The sequence below is a fragment of the Heloderma suspectum genome, chromosome 2 (genome assembly GCF_057233095.1).
Source record: "Heloderma suspectum isolate Gila_16-S chromosome 2, 16-S_ref, whole genome shotgun sequence".
NCBI classification, from domain to species: domain Eukaryota; kingdom Metazoa; phylum Chordata; class Lepidosauria; order Squamata; family Helodermatidae; genus Heloderma; species Heloderma suspectum.
In genome coordinates, this window is record NC_139459.1 from 10,678,031 (window position 1) to 10,700,394 (window position 22,364).

Genomic DNA, 22,364 nt, shown 5'->3' on the forward strand with positions numbered 1-22,364 from the left:
TGTAGTAAAGCATGAAAATGAGCATTTTTTCAAACACAAATCAAATGCAAGTTCGGAAATTTGTGAACATTTTCAGAGAACATGCACTCCTGCTCACATTCAGGTTAAGGGTTGCAAACAGGAGGTAAATGAAATTCTCACAATTGCTATCTACATGGTGCAGAGTCTTTTCAGTGGTAGCTCCTAAAGTTCTTGAACAAACTTTTGTGGGTTGTTCATTTGTCCTGCTTCTTATTTTTGTCATTTTATAAACATCTATGGACAAGGCTGTTTTTTATGTTAAGTCCTGCAGATGCTGCTGGGTTTTTTTTATTTATGCCTTGATACATGCTCTGTTGTTGGGATTTGGACTGTAGTTGGTTTTTAGCTTTTTTATTGGATTTGAGAACAGTTGTGAAAAACAGTTCAAATCTATAAGATGAATAAACAAGCAAGCAAGCATCAGATGTTCAGAGATGTATTCTGAATGGATGTTCCGCAAGTATGGATCCCCTTACATTGCAGTTTTCATAGAATCATAGAATAGTAGGGTTGGAAATTTGCTGCTACAAGTCTACGGTTAGGATGGAGAAGCGAGCAGCCTCATCTGTGGGTGGCTACTTGGAGATTGCCTGGCCTCACCAGCATTTCTTATGCAGACATTGGTCTCATTTCGGCACCAAGTAAAAACATAGTTTTTTACCAAAGCCTTTGAGGGCTAAATGCATTCTCTAGCACATTGTTTTAACTGTTTTATTGTTTTAGATTTTAACTGGTTTTAGCTTATTTAATAGTTTAATATGTTTAAGGTGTTTAAATTATTTATTTATTTTATACTTACATTGATTGTATCTGTATGCCGCCCTGAGATCTTAATGATGAGGCAGAAGTGGGAAATGCTGAGGAGAAGAAAAATGGAGTAGAGGATACTCCTTGGAAAACGGTGACAGTTAGGAGAAGAAGAACTAGACGCCACTCTGCACCAGTGGAAGCGGTGGAGCTGTGGAACCGATTCCAGGTACTTGCAGATGAGACTGGAGGACAGCCTGCAGAGGAAGAATCACAGGGGAACCTGCATGAGAGTGAGCAAGAGGCTAAAGGTCAGTCAAACAGAGGCGATGAAACCCAGGCCTACAAGAAGAAGAAGAGAAGAGTGGTAGTAGTGGGAGACTCCTTGCTGCGTGGGATCGAGACCCAAGTATGTCGCGAAGACCCGTGGACTCGCCAGGTATGTTGTCTCCCGGGAGGACAGATTAGAGACGTGACTGAAAGGTTGCCTGCACTCATAAAGCCCACTGACAGGTATCCCTTTCTTCTCATCCATGTGGGAACAAATGATACCGCCAAGCGGAGCTACGAAGAGATCACGTCAGACTTTGAAGCTTTGGGAAGGAAACTCAAGAACTTTGGGGCCCAGATAGTTTTCTCATCCATCCTTCCAGTAGTTAGAAGAGGGATAGAAAGGGAACGAAAAATACTCCGGGTGAATGACTGGCTATGAAGGTGGTGCCGACGAGAGAGATTTGGATTCTGGGACCACGGGCTATACTTCCTGGAAGATGGGCTGTTGGCTAGGGATGGGTTGCACCTCACAAAGGCTGGGAAGAATGTGTTTGGCCACAGCATGAAGAACTTCATCAGGAGGGCTTTAAACTGAATCCTACAGGGAAGGGAGATGTAATGTTGGGGGTAACAATGGACGTAGGCGCATGCACTGCAATGGAGAGAACAGCGCTGATAGCGCCCAATAATAGTCTTCAGACACATGTAGGAAGAAAGCCAGACTATGAAGCACATGGTCTTCGATGTCTATATACTAATGCCCAGAGTATGGGAAACAAACAGAACGAACTTGAACTCTTAATACAGGAGGGAAATTATGACTTGATAGGTATAACTGAGACTTGGTGGGATGACTCTCATGACTGGAATACAGCAGTTGAAGGATATAACTTGTTCAAAAAGAACAGGAGGAACAGAAAGGGAGGCGGGGTTGCACTGTATGTGAAAAATACATATCTCTGCACAGAAATACAGGAGGAGGAGCTTGGTAGCCCCATCGAGAGCATCTGGGTTGAAATAAATGGAGCAAAGAATAAAAGGAACCTGGTGGTCGGAGTCTACTACCGGCCACCCAATCAAGGAGAAGCCAAGGATGAAACTTTTGAAAAGCAAATAGCCAATGTTTTAAGGAAGCATGATGTAGTAGTAATGGGGGACTTCAATTTCCCCGATATTTGTTGGGAGACAAATTCTGCAAAACATGGCCCCTCCAGGAAATTCCTGACTTGTGTGGCGGATAACTTCCTCCTACAGAAAGTAGAGGAAGGAACTAGAGGATCGGCTATCCTTGACTTGATCCTAACCAACAGAGATGACTTAGTGGATAAAGTAGCAGTTACAGGAACTCTGGGGGAAAGCGACCATGTTGTACTTGAGTTCTTGGTTCTAAGGGAAGCAAAAGCCGAGTGTACTCAAACGCGTACCCTGGATTTTAGGAAAGCTGATTTTAATAAACTCAGAACAATGATCAGTAAGGTCCCATGGCAAACAATGCTAGCGAGAAAAGGAGTCCAAGATGGGTGGGAACTTTTAAAAAAGGAAATTCTCAAGGCACAATCACAAACAATTCCAACAAGAAGAAAAGGTGGAAGACAACAGAAGAAGCCAATGTGGCTTCACAAAAAGCTTAGGGATGACCTGAAAACAAAAAATGTCACATATAAGAAGTGGAAAGAAGGCCAAGTAACAAAGGAAGAGTACAGGCAGGTAGCACAGAATTGCAGGGATGGCGTCAGGAAGGCTAAAGCGGAGAACGAGGTGAGGTTAGCGAGGGATGCTAAAAACAACAAAAAGGCTTTCTTCAGCTACGTGCATAGTAAAAGGCAGAGGAAAGAAATGGTTGTTCAGCTATTAAATAAGGATGGCAAAACGATAACAGATGACAAAGAAAAGGCAGAGGTGCTCAATTCCTACTTTGGCTCAGTCTTCTACCAAAAGAGGGTCTATGACCCCCTGGCAAAGGCGAAGTACAGGCTGAAGGGGCAGGATTGCAGCTTGAGATCGACAGGCATATGGTCAAGGAACACCTCATTACTTTGAATGAGTTCAAATCTCCAGGGCCAGATGAACTGCATCCTAGAGTAATAAAGGAACTGGCAGAAGAACTCTCAGAACCGCTGTCTATTCTCTTTGAGAAATCATGGAGGACCGGGGAAGTGCCAGATGACTGGAGGAGGGCTAACGTTGTCCCTATCTTCAAAAAGGGTAAAAAGGAGGAACCTGGGGACTACAGACCAGTCAGTCTGACATCAATCCCTGGGAAAATTCTGGAGCAGATCATAAAGCAATCCATCTGGAAGCACCTTGACAACAATGCCGTGATTACTCGAAGCCAACATGGATTTGTCAAAAACAAGTCCTGCCAGACAAATCTGATCTCATTTTTTGATCAAGTCACCTCCCTTGTAGACCATGGGAATGCTGTAGACATCATATACCTCGACTTCAGCAAAGCTTTCGACAAAGTGCCCCATGATATCCTGATGAGCAAACTAGCTCAAAGTGGGCTAGATGAAACAATGATCTGGTGGATCCACAGTTGGCTATAGGATCGGACTCAAAGAGTGCTTATCAATGGGACCTTCTCAAGCTGGGGAGAGGTAACGAGTGGGGTACCGCAGGGCTCAGTCCTGGGCCCAGTGCTCTTCAACATTTTTATTAATGACTTGGAGGAGGAGGTGCAGGGAATGCTGATCAAATTTGCAGATGACACAAAATTGGGAGGGATAGCTAATACTTTGGAAGACAGAAACAAAATTCAAAGTGATCTGGATAGACTGGAGTGCTGGGCAGAAAACAACAGAATGGCATTTAATAGGGACAAATGCCAAGTTCTGCACCTAGGAAAAAGAAACCAAATGCACAGTTACAAGATGGGGGATACATGGCTCAACCACACTACGAGCGAGAAGGATCTTGGAATTGTCGTCGATCACAAGCTGAATATGAGCCAACAATGTGATGTGGCTGCAAAAAAGGCAAATGCTATTTTGGGCTGCATTAATAGAAGCATCGCTTCCAAATCCCGGGAAGTACTAGTTCCCCTCTACTCAGCACTGGTTAGGCCTCATCTGGAGTACTGTGTCCAGTTCTGGGCACCACACTTTAAGAAGGATGCAGACAAGCTGGAGAGGGTTCAAAGGAGGGCAACAAAGATGATCAGGGGACTGGAAACAAAGCCCTATGAAGAGAGACTGAAAGAACTGGGCATGTTTAGCCTTGAGAAGAGAAGACTGAGGGGAGATATGATAGCACTCTTCAAGTACTTGAAAGGTTGTCACAGAGAAGAAGGCCAGGATCTCTTCTTGATCATCCCAGAGTGCAGGACACGGAATAATGGGCTCAAGTTACAGGAAGCCAGATTCCGGCTGAACATCAGGAAAAACTTCCTGAGTGTCAGAGCAATACGGCAATGGAACCAATTACCTGGGGAGGTGGTGGGCTCTCCCACACTGGAGGCCTTTAAGACGAGGCTGGACAGCCATTTGTCAGGGATGCTCTGACTTGGATTCCTGCATTGAGCAGGGGGTTGGACTCGATGGCCTTGTAGGCCCCTTCCAACCCTACTATTCTACTATTCTATGATTCTATGATCTAGATCTTAATGATCTCAGTGATATAGGGCAGGATAGAAATGTTTTCAATAAATAAATTAAATAAATAAATTTCTCTCTTGGGACACTTGTAGGGATGTATGAGAAATTCATTTCAGTTTGTTTCTGATCAGGATTTACCCAGTTTTCATTTTCTGGAATGAACACAGAGTTGGACACAATCTGCAGTCGAAGGCCACACATTTCTGAGCTTTCAGTGTGATTTGCAGACCAAAAAAAAAGTGTTTCCAACAGCACGCATACATCTGAAAAGTACACATAAAAAAAATGTGTACTTTTGAAAAGTGTGCACAGATATGCTTTAATCAATGGGAGAAGAATGTGTACATTTCAAAGAAGTGCAGAATTGATTCATACATTTTGGGGAAAAAATATATGCATGGAAATATGCACAGGTTTTCATGTGAAAAAATAACAATGCTTTGAGTCAGAATGAGGTTCAATATGGAATTTAGAGAACTTTGACAACCTTGGGTTTTGCTGATCCACACAGCTCAAGATACTGGCTTGCTCCAGCACATATTTTGCAGAACTATTGAATTTGCATCTATTTCTTTAAAAAGAGAGAAGGAATGAGAAATGGAGGAGGAAGAAAAGAAAATGAAGGAGGAGAAGAAGAAGCAGCAGCTGGAATTATTGCCAATGGGACAGAGATATGGATTTCTCTTTACAGCAATGAATCTTTCCCCAAGAGGAAGTTGCTTAAAATTCTTTACATTAAAAATATAAAAAAGAAAATAAGATCCATGGGGATTCCAAATTTCACTTCGATTTTTAGCGGAGGCATATTTTCCCCCTTTTTATCAAACGCTTGGTGCTGTAATGTGATAAGGGCCCCATGCAGACCATAAAACTAATTTATCATCTGTAAGGTGTACAAAGAAAATGGTAACTGCCTGCTTGTCTGCTTGACATATGAGGTCATTTTTGCCGCTAGCTTTCTAATACTGAGCAATTTTATCAGCTATTTATATACATTAATTGCAGGCACCCATATGCTTGCCGCTGTATTTAATAATGCAACGCGTTGAATATGCATTCCTTAAGTTTCAGCAAGCGGCATGTATCTTTTATTTAACTGTTTGCTTTGCCTATTAAAGCCCATTAGTCAACCATGCAGTGTTCCCTTCTCTCTCTCTCTCTCTCTCTCACTCACTCACTCTACACACACACACACACACACATCTGTTAAAGTCTTGTTTGCCAGGTAAAAGGAAGTGGAATGAACAAGGCCACCTTGATTGTCCCTCAGGACATGGCAGTAAGACCAACAAAACAAAGGCCAAGGACCACTTAATACTACTAAGGAAAAAGGATTAGTCAATGACTTCTTTGCCCCCAAGCGATCGTTACATGTTCACGGTCTATGGTACCCATATAAGAGGGTTCTCTATCAATACACAGCCTGTGAAATTAAACACAGGGGCCCATCCTGCCTTTAATTCAGTCTTGGGTAATGGTGCCATTGACTCTGATGTAAAGTATTTATTTATTACATTTGCACCCCCACAGAGCTCAGAGCTGTAAGCTTCCCAGGCAATCTTCCATGCAGACATCTTACAGATCAAATCTGCTTAGCTTTCATCAGCAGAACTATATCCTAGGTTTAGGTTACATTTTGGAAAATGTGTTGTTATTGTAGGACCCTCCACAGTCCACACTCATACCCAGGGGCATGGAAACCCATGGCATGATCCCACATTGCTGGCAAACAGGCATGAATATTGTATGGGTTTCCTCTCATGATCAGCACACTGCCATGAGGAGGAAAGCCAAGGTGGTGGGAATGATCCAGAAGATCAGTCCCATCAACATGGTTCAACCATTCATACATATGCCCTTATGTCATGGCATCAACTGAACATTGTTGGGCCAAGGATGTAGGGAGCTGGACTGTGGATCCTAGGAGGATCGGGACCCTACTGGCACAGAGTGTTGGGGTAGGTTGACAGGAAGGTTGGGATGGGCCATAGCTCAATGGTAGAGCACATGCTTTGAATGCATAATGTCCCAAGTACAATCCCCAGTGCCTCCAGGTAGGGCTCGAAAAATTCCTGCCAGAAACCCTGAAGAGCTGCTGCCAGTCGGTATTGACACAAGAACATAAGAAGAGCCCTTCTGGATCAGACCAAGGGACCATCTAGTCCAGCATTCTGTTCACGCTGTGGCTAACCAGCTGTCGACCACATGGGGCATCAGCACAACAACACCCTCCCACCCAAGTTCCCCAGCAACTGGTGTACGTAGGCTCACTGCCTCTGGTTCTGGAGGTAGCACATAGCCATCAGGACTAGTAGCCATTGATAGCCTTCTCCTCCATGTATTTGTCCAACCTCCCTTTAAAGCCGTACAAATTGGTGGCCATCACTACATCTTGTGATAGTAAATTCCATAGTTTAACTATTCACTGTGTGAAGAAGTCCTTTTATCTGTCCCGAATCTCCCACTAATCAGCTTCATGGGGTGACCCCAGGTTCTAGTATTTTGAGAGAGGGAGAAAAATGTCTCCCTATCCAGTCCACACCATGCACAAGTTTGACAGTACTGGGCTAGATGGACCGATGCTCTGACTTGGTGGAAGGCAGCTTCCGATGTTCCTATGATTCAAAGGCAAGGCCAGTGTCAAGGCTTCATGGGAGCTGAGACATCCATATGAATATCAGGAGCTGGATAAGGCACTTCCATGGCAGGTTGCAGTACCTGGAGGAAAACTTAGGAGTGACCCAAGCAAGACCTCAGACTTTAATCAAGGCACAATAGCCCTTCCAGTACTCAGCATTGCTGGCCACTGACTGCCCGGCTCCTTCTACTACTTCGGAATACTCAACAAAGGAGAAATCCTGACTGTTCCTGACTGTTAGAGCAATACGACAATGGAACCAATGACCTAGGGAGGTGGTGGGCTCTCCCACACTGGAGGCCTTCGAGACGAGGCTGGACAGCCATCTGTCAGGGATGCTCTGACTTGGATTCCTGCATTGAGCAGGGGGTTGGACTCGATGGCCTTGTAGGCCCCTTCCAACCCTACTATTCTATGATTCTATGATTCTAAATCCATGGTGCACCTTACTGGGATAAATGAAGGAGCTTTGGTCCATAGGAAGCAAAGCGTAAGGACAGCAGACACTCATTTAGTGGAGATAAATGAGTGTCTGGGGTTAGACTAGATGGTCTTGTAGGCCCCTTCCAACCCTACTGTTCTATGATTCTATATGATAGAGAGGGGGCAGTATCCAGTGCTGCCCATGTGCCAGCAGGACCCACTGCTAGCCCATTGGGGAAACAGCGGCTCCTAAAGCAACTAGAAACAAGCAGAAATGCTTGCTTCCAGAAGAGGGCAGATCAGCAGAGCTTGCAGAAGCTCTGCCGCCCTGTCCCAAGTGTCCCCACTCATTTCTGGGGTTGCTTTAGGAAGGACTAGCTCCAGAGTACAGCAGTGGTGGGCCCTGCAGGCACAACAGAATGAGGAGAAGCACAGCAGCTGCCATGGCCTCTCTCTGTGGCTTCTCTCCATGACTCTGAAATGCTACCTGCTTCTGAAAAGGTGAGGCATGAAGCTAATTAAAAGGACTCTGGCCACTGGGCAAGGCACTGGTCGGGATTCTAATTGAACTGAATTGCTCGCCCAGTAAACTGGAGCAGAGGCATTTGCCTGGGCTGAATCCAGCAATGAGGCCTGGCAGCTCTTTTTGTCCCACAGTCCTGCTGTTAGGTGGGAGAATTCCTCCTTGGTTGCCTACAGCTCATTTCCCACTAGACTCCTCAGCTGTGATAGACTTCTTTTATTTCACAAACTTGTGCTGCAGTGTCAGAGAGAGGTCTTTGACTGTTTCACCTGTGTGCAGTCAACAGTGTTCCCAGGGGGTGGAGATGGGCAAGAATTCTGTTCAGGTCATTTTGGGACAGGAACATACCAAACTTTGCTGATTTCTTCAGAAATGGGAAAGGAAGAAGATAATTTGGTGATGATGATGAATGTGGGAGAAAGTGGAACTGGTAGATACAACCATCGAGGCAGAGAGCTTTGAGCACTTTGCTTCCAAAAGTCTGGATTGGAATCCTGTGTATTCAATCATGTTTGTAGTGTTGAATTAGGGTTGCCACCTGACTGACTCCTCATCTTTAACAGCTATATAGCAGGTAGGTAGAACTTGGTCCTCTCAAGCTAGAAATAGCGATACCTATTGAATTTGGCCAATGCGTGATGGGTGAGAATTTCATTTAGTTTATTTGTTGGATAAGAACTTACTCTGGAAACTGTTTTAGATGTGGAGTGGTATACACATGCTGTAAAATACATACATACATACATACATACATACATACTAAAACTCACAGATTGATTTCTTTATAAATGGCAGGGAAAGAACTTGAGATTTAAAAAAAAAATGAAAGTGGAAGAAAGTAAAATTTACAGATTCACCCATAACTGTTCCCAGATCAATCTTCTGTACATCTGAGGGCAAGGTGAAGCAAAGGCAGTAAGTGCAGTTTCCAGTTGTTCAGATTTGTGAGCATGCTGTCGTGACCCGGAAATTTTTCTAAGGCTCAGGGAGTATCACCTGATCTACTCTGGCCTATTGATGCATCTGCAAGGAAGCTGCAAGTTTGCATGAAAATGCATAAGGAGTTGTGTGCACACTTCTCTGAATACACACATTTTTGTATGCATTTTTGCCTGATATCCACATTCTGGGCAAGCAATTGTCATAACATAATGCATTTAATCTTATTTCCCCTAATATACACATTTTGGTACACATTTCTTGACTGGAGAGCTCCTCTGCAAAATTCAGAGACGTGCAAATTTCAACGTTTCGGTTCACATAGTGGTCCAAAAGTGTGCAATTAGGTAAGTTTGCATTAAAATGTGAACAAATTTATCCTCCATCCCTACTTTTAACTATGCCAAGGGTTTTTTCCCCCTCTGAAACCTTCCCAAATGAATGTCTAAAACACTTACTGTGAATAAGGAACATGCTCTGTTACGTGGTGGGTGGTAAATATGCAACCAGGGGGAAGGGATGCAAGCACACACACACACACGCACACGCACACACACACACACACACAGATAATGATGATGTTTTAATATCAGTTGTCTCAAATTGCCAGTAGGCTCCCTGTCACAATTGACTAATGCCACCCAGGGTGATAAGTACTTCTGCTGATAGCTGTAGCAGTGTCTCAACCACCGTAGATGTTTCTCTTCCATCTCCCCATAGGAGAAACTTATATGAAGCAGCCAGTGATGCCCTCAGGGAAGAAGTTCAGCTTTCTCAGGAAGAAGGGAATGGCTGATCTAGAGGAGGCAAGACACTGGGGAAGTCAGTGAAGAAACAGCCAGATGAGTCTTCAGTGTGTCTTTGGCTCACCTGCCTAAAGCCATCATCAACACAGAATTGCAGAAAGCAGGCAGAAATGATAGAGATGGCCGTAGGCTGTGGGGGGGGGGAGTGGACAGAGAAACTCTGGTGATTAGATCACAGTGTGTGTGTGTGTGTGTGGAGGGGGTGAAGTTGCAAATGAAGAGAAGGGAGGGAAAGAGAAGGCACATCCATGAAAAGTTTAGATGCTATTGCATAGACTAAGTAGCAGACACAGACAGCTGTCTCTATGTAAGGAACCAGAAGCCCTGTAAGTCAGGCATGGGTCCACTGGTCCCTGCACCTCTAAGTTTGCTGGCTGGAGGCAGGAATGGCAAACATTTCAAAGCAGGATACATCACCATGGCACCAAATATTCATGATCCTAGGAGTTAGGTCATATAAGGCAGCCAATCCCAAGCTTCCACCTAATCAGCTCCAATAAAGATGCTTCCGAATTTCTCTTTGGATTGTTGAGTTCTGAATTATCTGTTTCCCCCACCCCACAAAGTAAGACTGCTGCAGTATGGATCTTCCATTGTTCCATAACTTTAATTTCAAAATTGTTTACAGAGCAACCATGTCTGTGAAGATTTCAGTCCTTCATCCATCTTATTTCCTCTTCTCTACATTTTATCTCTGTGTGGGCATCGAGAAACACTGCCCACCCCCAAAAAGCAATCTCAGTTGTGATTGTATCAATACTTTCTACTTCTTCTTTTTTTGGCATGGTGTTTTAACGATGTGATGGTGTGCATCAGGAAAAGGCTGGACAAAAGGGATATTGACTCAATCATACTATGATCACATCAAGATCACTGTGCTGTAGTGTTTATCGATGGGCATGTTTGCATGCTATAGAGGGATGGGAAGGTGCAACTGGACTGAAGCAACTAGAAACTGTGACAAGCTGTGTGTGCTCTAATTCCAAAATCAATTCTAGAAACCTGCCAAGTTAAGCCAGGTTTTAGGAAAAATGGAATTCAAGACCAGTGGTGTAATGGAAAATTTTAAAGTGTAGGAGCTCATCCTGACAGGGCCTACTGTAAAGATTTGTTTTTTTTTTTCCATTTCAATTTTTCATTTATTGTAGATATATTATGAGGGGTATGCATATATGGGGGGCACAGATTTTGTGGTGCAGGGGCTGTGAGATCCTATAAGTGTGGCATGCTGAAGGGGGCTCATGGAATAGTACCTATAAGTGGGGGTAACACTATAGGGTTTAAGGGGGCAAGTAGGAAAACACAGAGGCACAGATTCATCATATTAGAAGCTTATTAGTAGCAGTAGATACAAAGATAAGGAATGTTTCATTGCTCTCTAGATTGTATGAGGCCTTATATGTATTAAAGTGACCAGTCAAAGGTTATAAAACATTCCATTGTCCAGGTCCCAAGGAGCATCTCTAGTCATGCCATTCATAGATAGATGAATCGATAGATGGATGAGACAGACAGACAGACAGAGAGAGAGAGAGAGATCCTGCTTTTTCAATTTGTTATACTCAAAGAAGTTAACACTAGTCCTAGTTAAACAACACAGACATCCAAAACAAAGCACTAATACAAATTAGGGATGTTGGAGAAATCTGCAATAGATTAAAATGAGTTTAGGTTTCCAATGTTCAGATTCCATAGCAGACCGACTTTTTCCAAGTCATGTGGATCCTGTGGACTTGCTGACCTTTTTTTTGTTGTTGTTTAACTTTGGCGGGATACTTGTTCAAATGCACATTTGTGCAAGTGTGCAGTTGCACTAATGTGCATTAGCACAAATGTGCATTTGCAAACAGGAAAAAATTCATGTACATCTCTAAACAATCCAGTCCCATCAATGAGCAGATGATGGAACGAAAGATCCCTGACAATCTACAAAACACAGGTAGAATGGATTTCACAAAATCTGTACATCCGTAATAAAATCTCACAATCAAGTTTATGAGGCATGAGTGCAATAAGCCTATGCTTATTTACCTGGGAGTAAGCTCCATCGAACTCAGTGGCACATACTTCTGACTGAATATGTTCCATTTGTAAAACACCTTGAACCTTAATGAAAGATCATTGGCCAGTTGAAGCACAACATTAAGTGTTTAGTTAGAAGTGCAAACAATCTTGCAAAGATGGATTACCATTTACACTGCTATCATCAAGTAGGAACTCCATCAAAGAAAAGGATTATTTGGTTATTTTCCTCATTCTCTCAAGTCTTCTATACTAGTCTGTTGCAAACTAGGGCACAATCCTATGCATGTTTAGATTGAGAAAAGGCCCACAACTCCCAGCATTCCCCAGATTTGGATCCCAGGCATGATGATGATCTGCACCCCTGTTTTAAGTGGTACAGTTTCTTCATGAGGATTTAATGCTGGACGCACATGGAGCTTTTTTGAAATAAATTGTTGATTAACCATTCTATTAGTTGAAAACAAGGGAAGTTGGCAATCCTTTGAGTAGGGAGCACCACCCCCAAAAGATTCTCAGTCCAACTCCTCAGTATCTTTGAAGTTGTTCCTACAAGCCAGAAAAAAACAACAACACCATAACAAGCTCCCTGCCCCCCAAGCTTTAAATTAAAACTCTTCTATTATATGTTTTCCAGATACAAAAACTTGCCCAGAGAACTAGATCTTGGGTAGGTAGCACACCCAGGACTGGAAACTTGATCACTCATCTCTAAGCTCCAAGCCCTGAAGATGTGGAACGTGCAGCAGAAAAGTAGCAGGCAGGAGGGGATGCTTAACCCTCCCCCATTTTCCCCCTACAACCCCCTCTTTCCAGGGAAATCCTCCCCCATTTTCCCCTTACAACTCCCTCCCCATCCCTCCAGGGCTGAATCAGTTCATGATGGATCCCCTGGACTGGGGGGGGGGGCGGCTCCTATTCTGCCCCATGACATGGCGTATACATGCACACATATGAAGTCAACCAATCTTCTTCAGGTAAGATGTTACAAAAATCAGGGGAGGGGGAGGAGGGAAAAAAAGTCTGACTAGATGGTGTAGTCAGGATACCTACATGGTGAGACCATGAGAGACATACGATGATATGGAGGAGGAGGGGTTACAGACCTTCAAATTGGCCTCAACCAGGTGATGTGATAGTTTCAGGATTCAGTGCCCCTAGGACCACTGGGTAGAAGAAAGTCTCAGACAATTGTAAATCTTCCATCCTCCATCACATCACCTGGCAGAAACTAATTTGATGATGATGATGATGAGTCTGCCTTTTATTTCCTTACCCCAGCCCCCAGCATATACCAACCTTCTTTTTGTATAATCTTGCCTGATGAAGAGCTCTGGAGTTCTCAAAACCTTGCACAATTTTGGCAATCTTTGAGTTGGCATAATAAAGGTATTACAATTGATGGATTTTGGATTTCATATATTGTGTTGTATTGTGTTTATTCAGTGTATATGCAGGAAATGTTTTAAACACAATCCTAAGAAATGCAATGTGTGAATGTGACCGGCACATGTTGTGAATGTGTGTCTCACCCAGACAGACTCAATGGGCAGCTAGGAGGGGCTGTAACTTCCTGGTGAATAGGCACTCCATGACACACCCAGATTTGCTGGCATGTAATGTGAGAAACAGCCCTCAAATATAGATCCACTTTACAGGTTTCTTGGAAGAATTTCTAATTATGTGGATTCTCTAAACTACTATATAACTGTTATTGTTATAAATAGATGTTGGTGGGATGGATACTACCTAAATTGCCCCCCTCTCCTTCTGTATCCTTCTGATAAAGAGAGATACAAAGAGGAAATGGATGATATTGGGCAGGGAGAGGGATGGGGGAGAGAGAAATTCTGCCTTTACTCAAAATTATTTGTAGGATCTCTAAGCTTTAGCTGCCATCTAGTGCCCAAGAGCTGCCATCTTTCTTCCTCTCAAAGTGCTTCATTTGCCTTCACAGCAGGAGGTGAGGTAAGTGTTCCTGGAAAAATGTGTTAACTTAGCAATGTTACATGGTGAAAAGGAATTAATATACGCCTCTTCCCAGTCTTGAGGTCATTATTGCTGAGGCATAAATTAATTCAGCTCTTCTAACTAACTTGCTTTGGCATTTGCCTTTGCCTGTCTGTCTGCTCCCATCGGTACTTGAGACAGGAAGGGAGGAGACAACTCTCTCTTCTCCAAGAAATCAGGCCCTAAAGGTTGCTTTGCTAAATGCAAAAGCATTATTATTATTATTATTAATATTATTCTCGCATTCCACTGAAGGGGGTGAGGGGAAAGCAATATTGCTTTGTTTCTCGGGGGACAGATCTCGGGGGGCGGGGTGGGGGAATCTTATGTTTTAGTCAAAATGCTCCACGTGGGCTCAAAATGTGCTCCTGGTGAACAACTCGAGTCAGGGGCTTATCATGATCGCAGAGTGTCCCTTCACACACTTCCTTCAGCGTTGTCACACAAAAACAGAAGAAATGCCTTATACTAACTCAGACCATTTGTTCATCTAGCCCAGGGGTGTCAAAACTAAGCCCCCAGGACCAAAGCCAGCCTCCCTGGGCTCCAAATCTGACCCTCTGTAGTTCCCCAAATAGACCCGCCACCTTCTGCCAGCTACACCACCTTCCATGACACTGATCGTTTGATGGTTTCCTGCCTTTCACACGCACACGCGTGCGCGTGCTGTGCACACACTCACACACACCATTCAGAAAGGTTGAAATGCCTCTCCTAAGGCTTAGTTATTGGCAGTAACTACAGACTTAAGGTGTGACCCTATGTAAGTTTGGACAGAAAGAAAGGCCTACAGCTCCCAGCATACCTCAGCCATCCATGGCGGGAGTTGTAGACAGTTGGAGGCTGGTGGCTCCAATTTCAGTGGGGCTGTGAATCCATTCTGGGTTTCACAATAGATTCAGCACCTTGGATAGCTCCTTTAGAGTTCTGGCTGGTTCTGACTGAAAGCCAAAATAGATGCACAACCCCACCAAAATCAGAGTCACCAGCCTCCACTGGTTATAGGTTCTTGTTGTTGTTTTCTGTCTAAACATGCATAGGATTGTGCCCTTAAGCTACAATATGCTGGGATTTTGCCCCACCCCATTTGCCTCTGGCCCCACCCCTCTTGCCTTCAGCGCTGCCCACTCCTGGAATGTGGCCCCTGAAATGTCCTCTAAAATGGAAATTTGCTCTCAGCCTAAAAAGGTTCAACACCCCTGTTCTATTGCATGCAGAAAGCAAGACAAATGAAGCTATACAGAGCTGAGATTGGCAGTACAATCCTAACCTGTGTTCCAGCCAGGGAAGGACCATAGTGCGGGCCTTCCGCATACAAGCTTTGTATATGGAAGGCCCCACGTTCCATACTCAGCATCTCCAGGTACGGCTGGAGAAAGCATCCAGTCTGAAACCTGGAGAGCTGCTGCCAGTCAGTGTAGGCAATTCTAAGCTAGATGGACTAATGGACAGACTTGGTATAAGGCAGCTTCCTATGTTCCTAAGATAAGGAGGATTTAGTCAGTGCCTGGAAGGGAGACCACTGTGGTTCTGAGTGGTCCTAAGAGCTCCTTTTAGGGTAGAGAATGGCCACTGCCCTACCTTTAAGCAGACATTGTGGGGAAACCTGAAAACAGAATCCCAAACACTGGCTTGACATGCATGCACAAGTAGAAAGGAATCCCCTACCAGGACCAAACTCGAGCAGCAAAAAATGGAGCATTGGTAGATATGGCTGGAGAGTAGATTTAAACCTCATTTAGATGCGCATAAGCATCTGATATATATTTTAAAAGGATTTATTGTGGAAATCGGGAAGCCTCTGCAGGCCACATGAGCAACCTCCATAGGCCAGATTAGGGTTAAGCTCCGTCCCGGGGGGATTCCACGGGGTGGTGGGGGGCAGGAGGCCATTCTGCCACGGATTCCGGGAGGCCAGATTCTTAGAATTCTCTGACATCCCTAAGGCTATTACATCCTATCACGCGAGGGAACAGGGATGCAAATACGCCACTTACATCCCTTTTCCTACGCGCAATAGGCTACATAAAGATTTACGTAGCCTATCACGGCAAAGAGCAAGGACGCAAATGGCTTCCACTATGCCGGATGCCATTTGTGTCCGCAATCTGGCAGTCCAGCAGAGGATGGACCCGGACGGTGGCTCTGCGGACTTGCTGTGGAGTGAAGCCGGCCGAGGAGGATTCTGGAGGGGGGGAGGAACGGATCGCTTCCCCCCCACAGACCCCCCAATGGACTCAGGTAGGTGGGGTTCGTACACCCCTACACATCGCAGTTTTACTAGTTATACTGCAATGATAACTAGGGATGTGCAGGGACACTCCAACCCACCTTGGTCCTGAACCCAAAGCAGGTCGCTCCCACACACACCCCAAGCTCGTTACCTGGGCCGCCGCCACCTCTGCTGCCTTCTCTGTTGTGTTGCCTTTGCCGCCACCCACTGCTGCTGTCTTCACCGCCTCCGCCATCTCCTGAGGCCTGGATACGCGGCGACTCTTCTTCCAGGGACTTGCCATGGCAACTCCCTGGGAGAAGAGTCACCATGCATCCAGGCCTCAGGTGGCAGCGGTGGCAGCGAGGAGAAGGTGGCTCAGGTAAGGACCTGGAAGCTCCGGGGGCCGAAGCGCACCGAGCCCCTGACCTGCTCCGGGCTGCTTCATGCCCCCTACGCTTCATCTCGGAGGGGGCACAAAGCAGCCTGAAGCAGCCCGCTTCGACTTGGAGTTCGGGCCTCAGGCCGAAGCGGTGCACAGCCCTAATGATAATGATTGGTGCACATGACACCACTGGACACATATTGACATATAGACATATATAGACCTATTGAACAGGTGTGTCTTGAACATAGACATATTGAACAGTAATGGGACCTACTAGAGTTGAAGATCTTTTCCTCCCTGTTGGCAAACCCTCCTCTTCCTCTATCCTTCTTCCTGCTGCTGCTGTTGTTGTAATAGCAATACAACTGGGCATTTGCCTAGCCTCATCTAACCACAAATCTAGCATATCTTCCTACTTTACATACATATGCACACTTCTTAAGCCATTTGTTTCACCCCCCCCCCATTAAACACTCTTCTGTTGAAATATGTATTTGTAAAAACAGAAAGAATAAATGTGATAGAAGCATTGGGTTTCAAAAATAAAATAAAGGGGGGGGGGAGGTCAATCTGTGCCACCAGCACCATCCCCTAAAATGAGCCTTTGATGAAAGGATGAAGAGGCAGAGATGGGAAAATTGCAACTAAAAGCTTTGGGATAACTGACAGCAATTGTTTAAATATAGAAGGTATTGCCAACGGAAGGCAGACTCTGTGATCCAGTGAGGATTAAGTCGAAGTGAAATTGGGCCTCTGTACATGAATTGCCCTTTGAAGTGCAACTCACCTGTGCAAAAAAGCACATGGTGAAAATATCCAACACAAGGTCCAGGTATAGGTCCAGGTATTGTGACCCTATATCACATATGCAACACCAGGCAAACAGACAACCATTTGCCATGTGCTCTATTAGCACCATGTGGTAAATTGGTCAGCCATATCATCCTGCACTGTGGTCAGGAGAATCTTACCACACTTTCATAACCCATCAGAAATCTGGGATGCTGCAAGAGGAGGGGACGTTGATTAAATTTTACTCCCCACTGAACAATTCTGATACAAATGATACAAATTCTGGAACAGTCCTGATACACATGGTCACCTAGTGGTTATATGGACATATGGGCAAGGGGCAAACACCACGTAAATGTAAATGCATGTAACTGAGCCCTGATGCTGTTTATTTACCGGAGGGCGGGGGGGACTTCAGAAAAGGGATGTTTAGAAGCAGCAGAAGAGAAGGCACTTAATGTTTTCCCCACCTGCTGTTTCTCTGCACCGAATCAAACAACCCAGTGGCTTACCCCACTCCCAAAGTTCCAAAAGTAGTCCTCTCCAGCAGGGGTGGCAATCCTCTTTTTATGTTGAGTGCTACATTCCCTTAGGGGTATCTATCAAGGACCACATGCTGGTGATGGATGTTGCCAAAAGTAGCAGAAGGTGGGGCCAGAGCCACCGTTTCTTTCTCCCCCTCTCTTTTTCTGCCACCCATTTCTCTCCTCTCTCTCTCTTTCTCTCTCTGTCCCTCCCTCTCCCTCTCCTCTCCTTCTGCCTGCCACCCCTTCTCTCTCCCACCCCCTTCCAGTTCCTCCCTGTTCAGCAGGCTGCCAAGAGTAGGATGGAGAGTATTTCAGACATGCCCTTCCCAATTGGGAAGACAATTCACAGCTCTGTCTGTCTGTCTGTCTGTCAGAGAGATGCAAGCTCGGAATACAGATAGTACTGCTAAGAGAGAGCCTTAAAAGTGAAAACAGATGTACCTTTGCAGAGGGGTACTTTGAAAGCATCATCTTTGCATTCAGTGCAAATTGACCTTTTTCACTCCTGAAGCAAGAGCTGGGGCAGGGCATTTCCTGGGGAGCTCCGTTTGAACTGGGCAAAAGCCAGCTGTGGAGGATTCTTATTAGCTGGTGCCAATACAGAGTTGGGGTTCCTTGTCCAGTTCCCCTATGTGATGAACTATCAGAACTGCAGTTTGGAAAATCTTCCGGACAGTTAAATATTCTCAGGATCTGGACTAGCCCCACTCACCCAGGCTGGCAATTGGGCCCTCCTGGACAGGTAATGTTATACACGTCCTCCTGTTCAGAAGGCTTCCTGTCCTGGCTGTGGTGTGTTTCCGTGTGTGGCTCTCAGCTCTGATTCCCAGCTCACCTCTGACTAGGGATGCTGCAAGAATTCGAGACGTACTAAAATAAGCTCGGATTTCTAAGAATCCAACCCGCTGAGCGACCGCTTCAGGCCATGTGGAGTCCGTGGACTTTGGGATTATTTTTGTTTGTTTGTTTACTTTCTCAAAATTTACACATTCTTATTCGTAGGAAAAAGGGGACGTTTCTGCTGAGGAAAAGTGGAATGGGACAGGGGACAATACGCTAAATGTTACCTACTGAGGTAAATTATGTAAACTGCTACAAACCCTCTCACGTAATAATTTGGATATTTTTCTGCATGGCAAAAAAAGAAATCCGCATCCGTCTGTGAGTGGATGATGGAACAAAAGTTGCCTGACAATCCACGGAACACAGACAGCACGGATTTTACACAGTCCCTACATCCCTACCTCTGACAGCCGACTATAGCTCAGCCTTAACAACAAAACTGTCCTGGAAAGTGGGTTTTTTTAAATTATTTTTAGAATATTTGAATCTTTTTGTTACCTGAAGGATGCACACACACACACACACGCGTGCGCACACACACACACACATATATATATACAGTATATATTTATAAATGTATGGCATTTCCTGCTTCAATATGAGTATGTGTGAGTATTTGAAGAGGAGCCTTCTGGAAAATGTGTATTTGTTGGTTAAAAGATGATCATTTGTCTTTAGTAGGATGGCCATGTGTCCTCTTTTGCAGAGGACATTCCTCTATTTGGAGGGCTGCCAGAGGACTCTCCTCTATGTTGAAGGTTGCCTCTATTTGAAGAGCTGCCCTGTCCAATTCCAATATAAAGACAAAAATCATCTGAAGGAAGAGCCTTAACTTGCCCATCAACAGCACATGGATAGAAAACTGAGAAAGGCACATCCGGATGGAGCGGGCATCCAGTTGGGGCTTGAAGCCCGTTGACAAATTGCCAGCTCGGCCCCCAGACACCAGTCTGCAGACCCCAGTGCTTGTCTCTCAGCAAGCCGCCTGGCTGGTTGTTTTATGAAAGTCTCTTACCCTTACATAAAATGACCAGCCTGTTGCTGCCTATGCCACTGTACCAGGGACAAAAGCGGCAGAAGGGAGCTCCTCTCATCTCCTCCACCCCCACCCCTGCTACAGTGGCAGTGGCAGGAATGCCCCGCAGGCCCCCCCTCAATGCGTTGCCATCTTCTGTAAAAATGGTGGCTCACATCGAGGAGCAGGAATTGCGAGGTGCTCCTGGCCTGGAATGCTCACTGAGCCCTCCAAAGCTCACTGAGCCCGACGCGCAGGGGGCGGACAGCAGCGGCAATTTTGTGAGCGCCTGTGCTTGGCAGGCACAAGCAAGCCTGTCCATCCCTAAAGGCGCACAATAGGGATGTACGAAAGTTCCGCCACGGATCTTGGGGAGGCCAAATGCCAGCGCATTCGGCCCCCCGAAATCGGTGGCGGAAGGGCCCACCCCCCACCCCCCCTGGGACGGGACTTACCTTGGGCGGATCTTCCTGGCGGCGGTGGCTCCGGCGGCGGCTCCGGCGGCAGTGCGGCAGCGGCCGGTCTTCCGACCGGCTGCTGCCACCGCCATTTCCAGGTTAAAACAAAAATAAAAACAAAAAAACGTGATAGGCAATTTAGGGATGGCGGAGAATTTCTCCACAAATCTCCGGGAGACCGAATGCCAACGCATTCGGCCCCCCGAAATCGGTGGTGAAATTCTTCGCCGCCCCCCCCCCAGGATGGGACTTACGTCGTGCGAATGTCCCTCTCGGCGGCGGGTCCCGGTGGCGGTTTGGCGGTGTTTCGGCGGGGGCGGCGGCAGCGGCCGGTCTTCTGACCGGCTGCCGCCGCCGCCATGGCAAAATAAAAAAGTATTTTTTTACTTTTAAAAAAAAAAGAAAAACCACACACACCCGTGATAGGCTACGTAACGATTTACATAGCCTATCACGGCTAGATTTCCAAAGTCAGCCATGATAGGCTATGTAAATCGTCACGTAGCCTATCACAGGTGACTTAAAAAAAAAAAGCGCGTACGCAAATGTAAGGAATGCATTTGCGTTCCTTATTTTGGCACGTCTAGTCTACTTAAAGATTTACATAGACTACGGCGAAAATAAGGGCAACGCAAATATTGTTCCCTTATTTTCGCCGTAGTCTACGTAAATCTTTACGTAGACTAGACGTGCCAAACTAAGGAATGCAAATGGCGGTGCCCCATGGGCACCGCCATTTGCGTACGCGCTTTTTTTTTCCCCCAAAGTCACCTACGATAGGCTACGTGACGATTTACATAGCCTATCATGGCTTACTTTGGAAATCTAGCTGTGATAGGCTACGTAAATCGTTACGTAGCCTATCACGGGTGTTTTTTTGTTGTTGTTTTACTTTACTTTTTTATTTTCGTGGCCGGGTAGACGGGGCGCTCCTCCCCGGCCTGCATTTTGGCGGCGAGTGATGGGGCACCTCCCCCCCGGCCTGAATTTCGGCCGGGCGAGGCGGGGCGCCTCCCCCCCCCTCACCTGAACTTCGGGGGGAGAAGCGAAGCACCTCCCCCCCACTGCGAAGCAAGCGGTGGGACAAGGTAAGTCCCTTTCATCCCTCCCTAGATAGGCTACATAAAGATTTACGTAGCCTATCATGGCTAGATTTTTAAAAAGCACCGTGATAGGCTATGTAAACATTTACGTAGCCTATCACGGCTGACTGCAGGGACGCAAACGGCGGCATTTGCGTCCCTGCTAGCCAGGGGCCAGATGTCCGGCTGCTGGCGGAGCTGGCCGGTGGCTCCGCAGAATCGCTTCAGAGCACAGCCAGCCAGCCAGGACTGCAGAGCACAGCCCCCCCACCATCAGCATAATCCCCGAAAGGTAAGTGATTTTCGTACATCCCTAGTGCACAAGTCACCTGGTCACAGTCTTCCACACTATGGTGAGTTATTTCTATTTAAACTGAAATATATTTTTCTAAATTTGCATATATAGATATAAACTAGCATATGCACATGCAAATCAGTGTCCTCTTTTCCCCTCTTTTTTGGTGACACATCCCCTCTTTTTTTGATGATAGGCAAGTGGCTGCTGTACTTAGTGTTATGTATGTCTGTAAGGTAAAATTCAAATTAAGGTAAGTTGCAAAGTAGGGAACAGGCCTTTTCTCTAGTACCTCCCCCACCCCCACCCCAGTTTTGAACTGCCTTCCCCACAGACCCCCACCCGGTGCCAACTTTGTTATCTTTTTGACACCAGACAAAGATCTTCTTTTTCTCTCAGACCTTTTAATCCTCTTATATGTCTGTTGCTATGCTGTGTAGTTATATCTGCATTATATACACACACACACACACACACACGCATACATACAATCATGGACTCATAGAATAGTAGGGTTGGAATGGGCCTATAAGACCATCGAGTCCAACCCCCTGCTCAATGCAGGAATCCAAGTCAAAGCATCCCTGACCGATGGCTGTCCAGGTTCATCTTGAATGCCTCCAGTGTGGGAGAGCCCACCACCTCCCTAGGGAATTGGTTCCATTGTTGTGTTGCTCTAACAGTCAGGAAGTTTTTCCTGATGTTCAGACACAATCTGGCTTCCTGTCACTTGAGCCCATTACTCCGTGTCCTG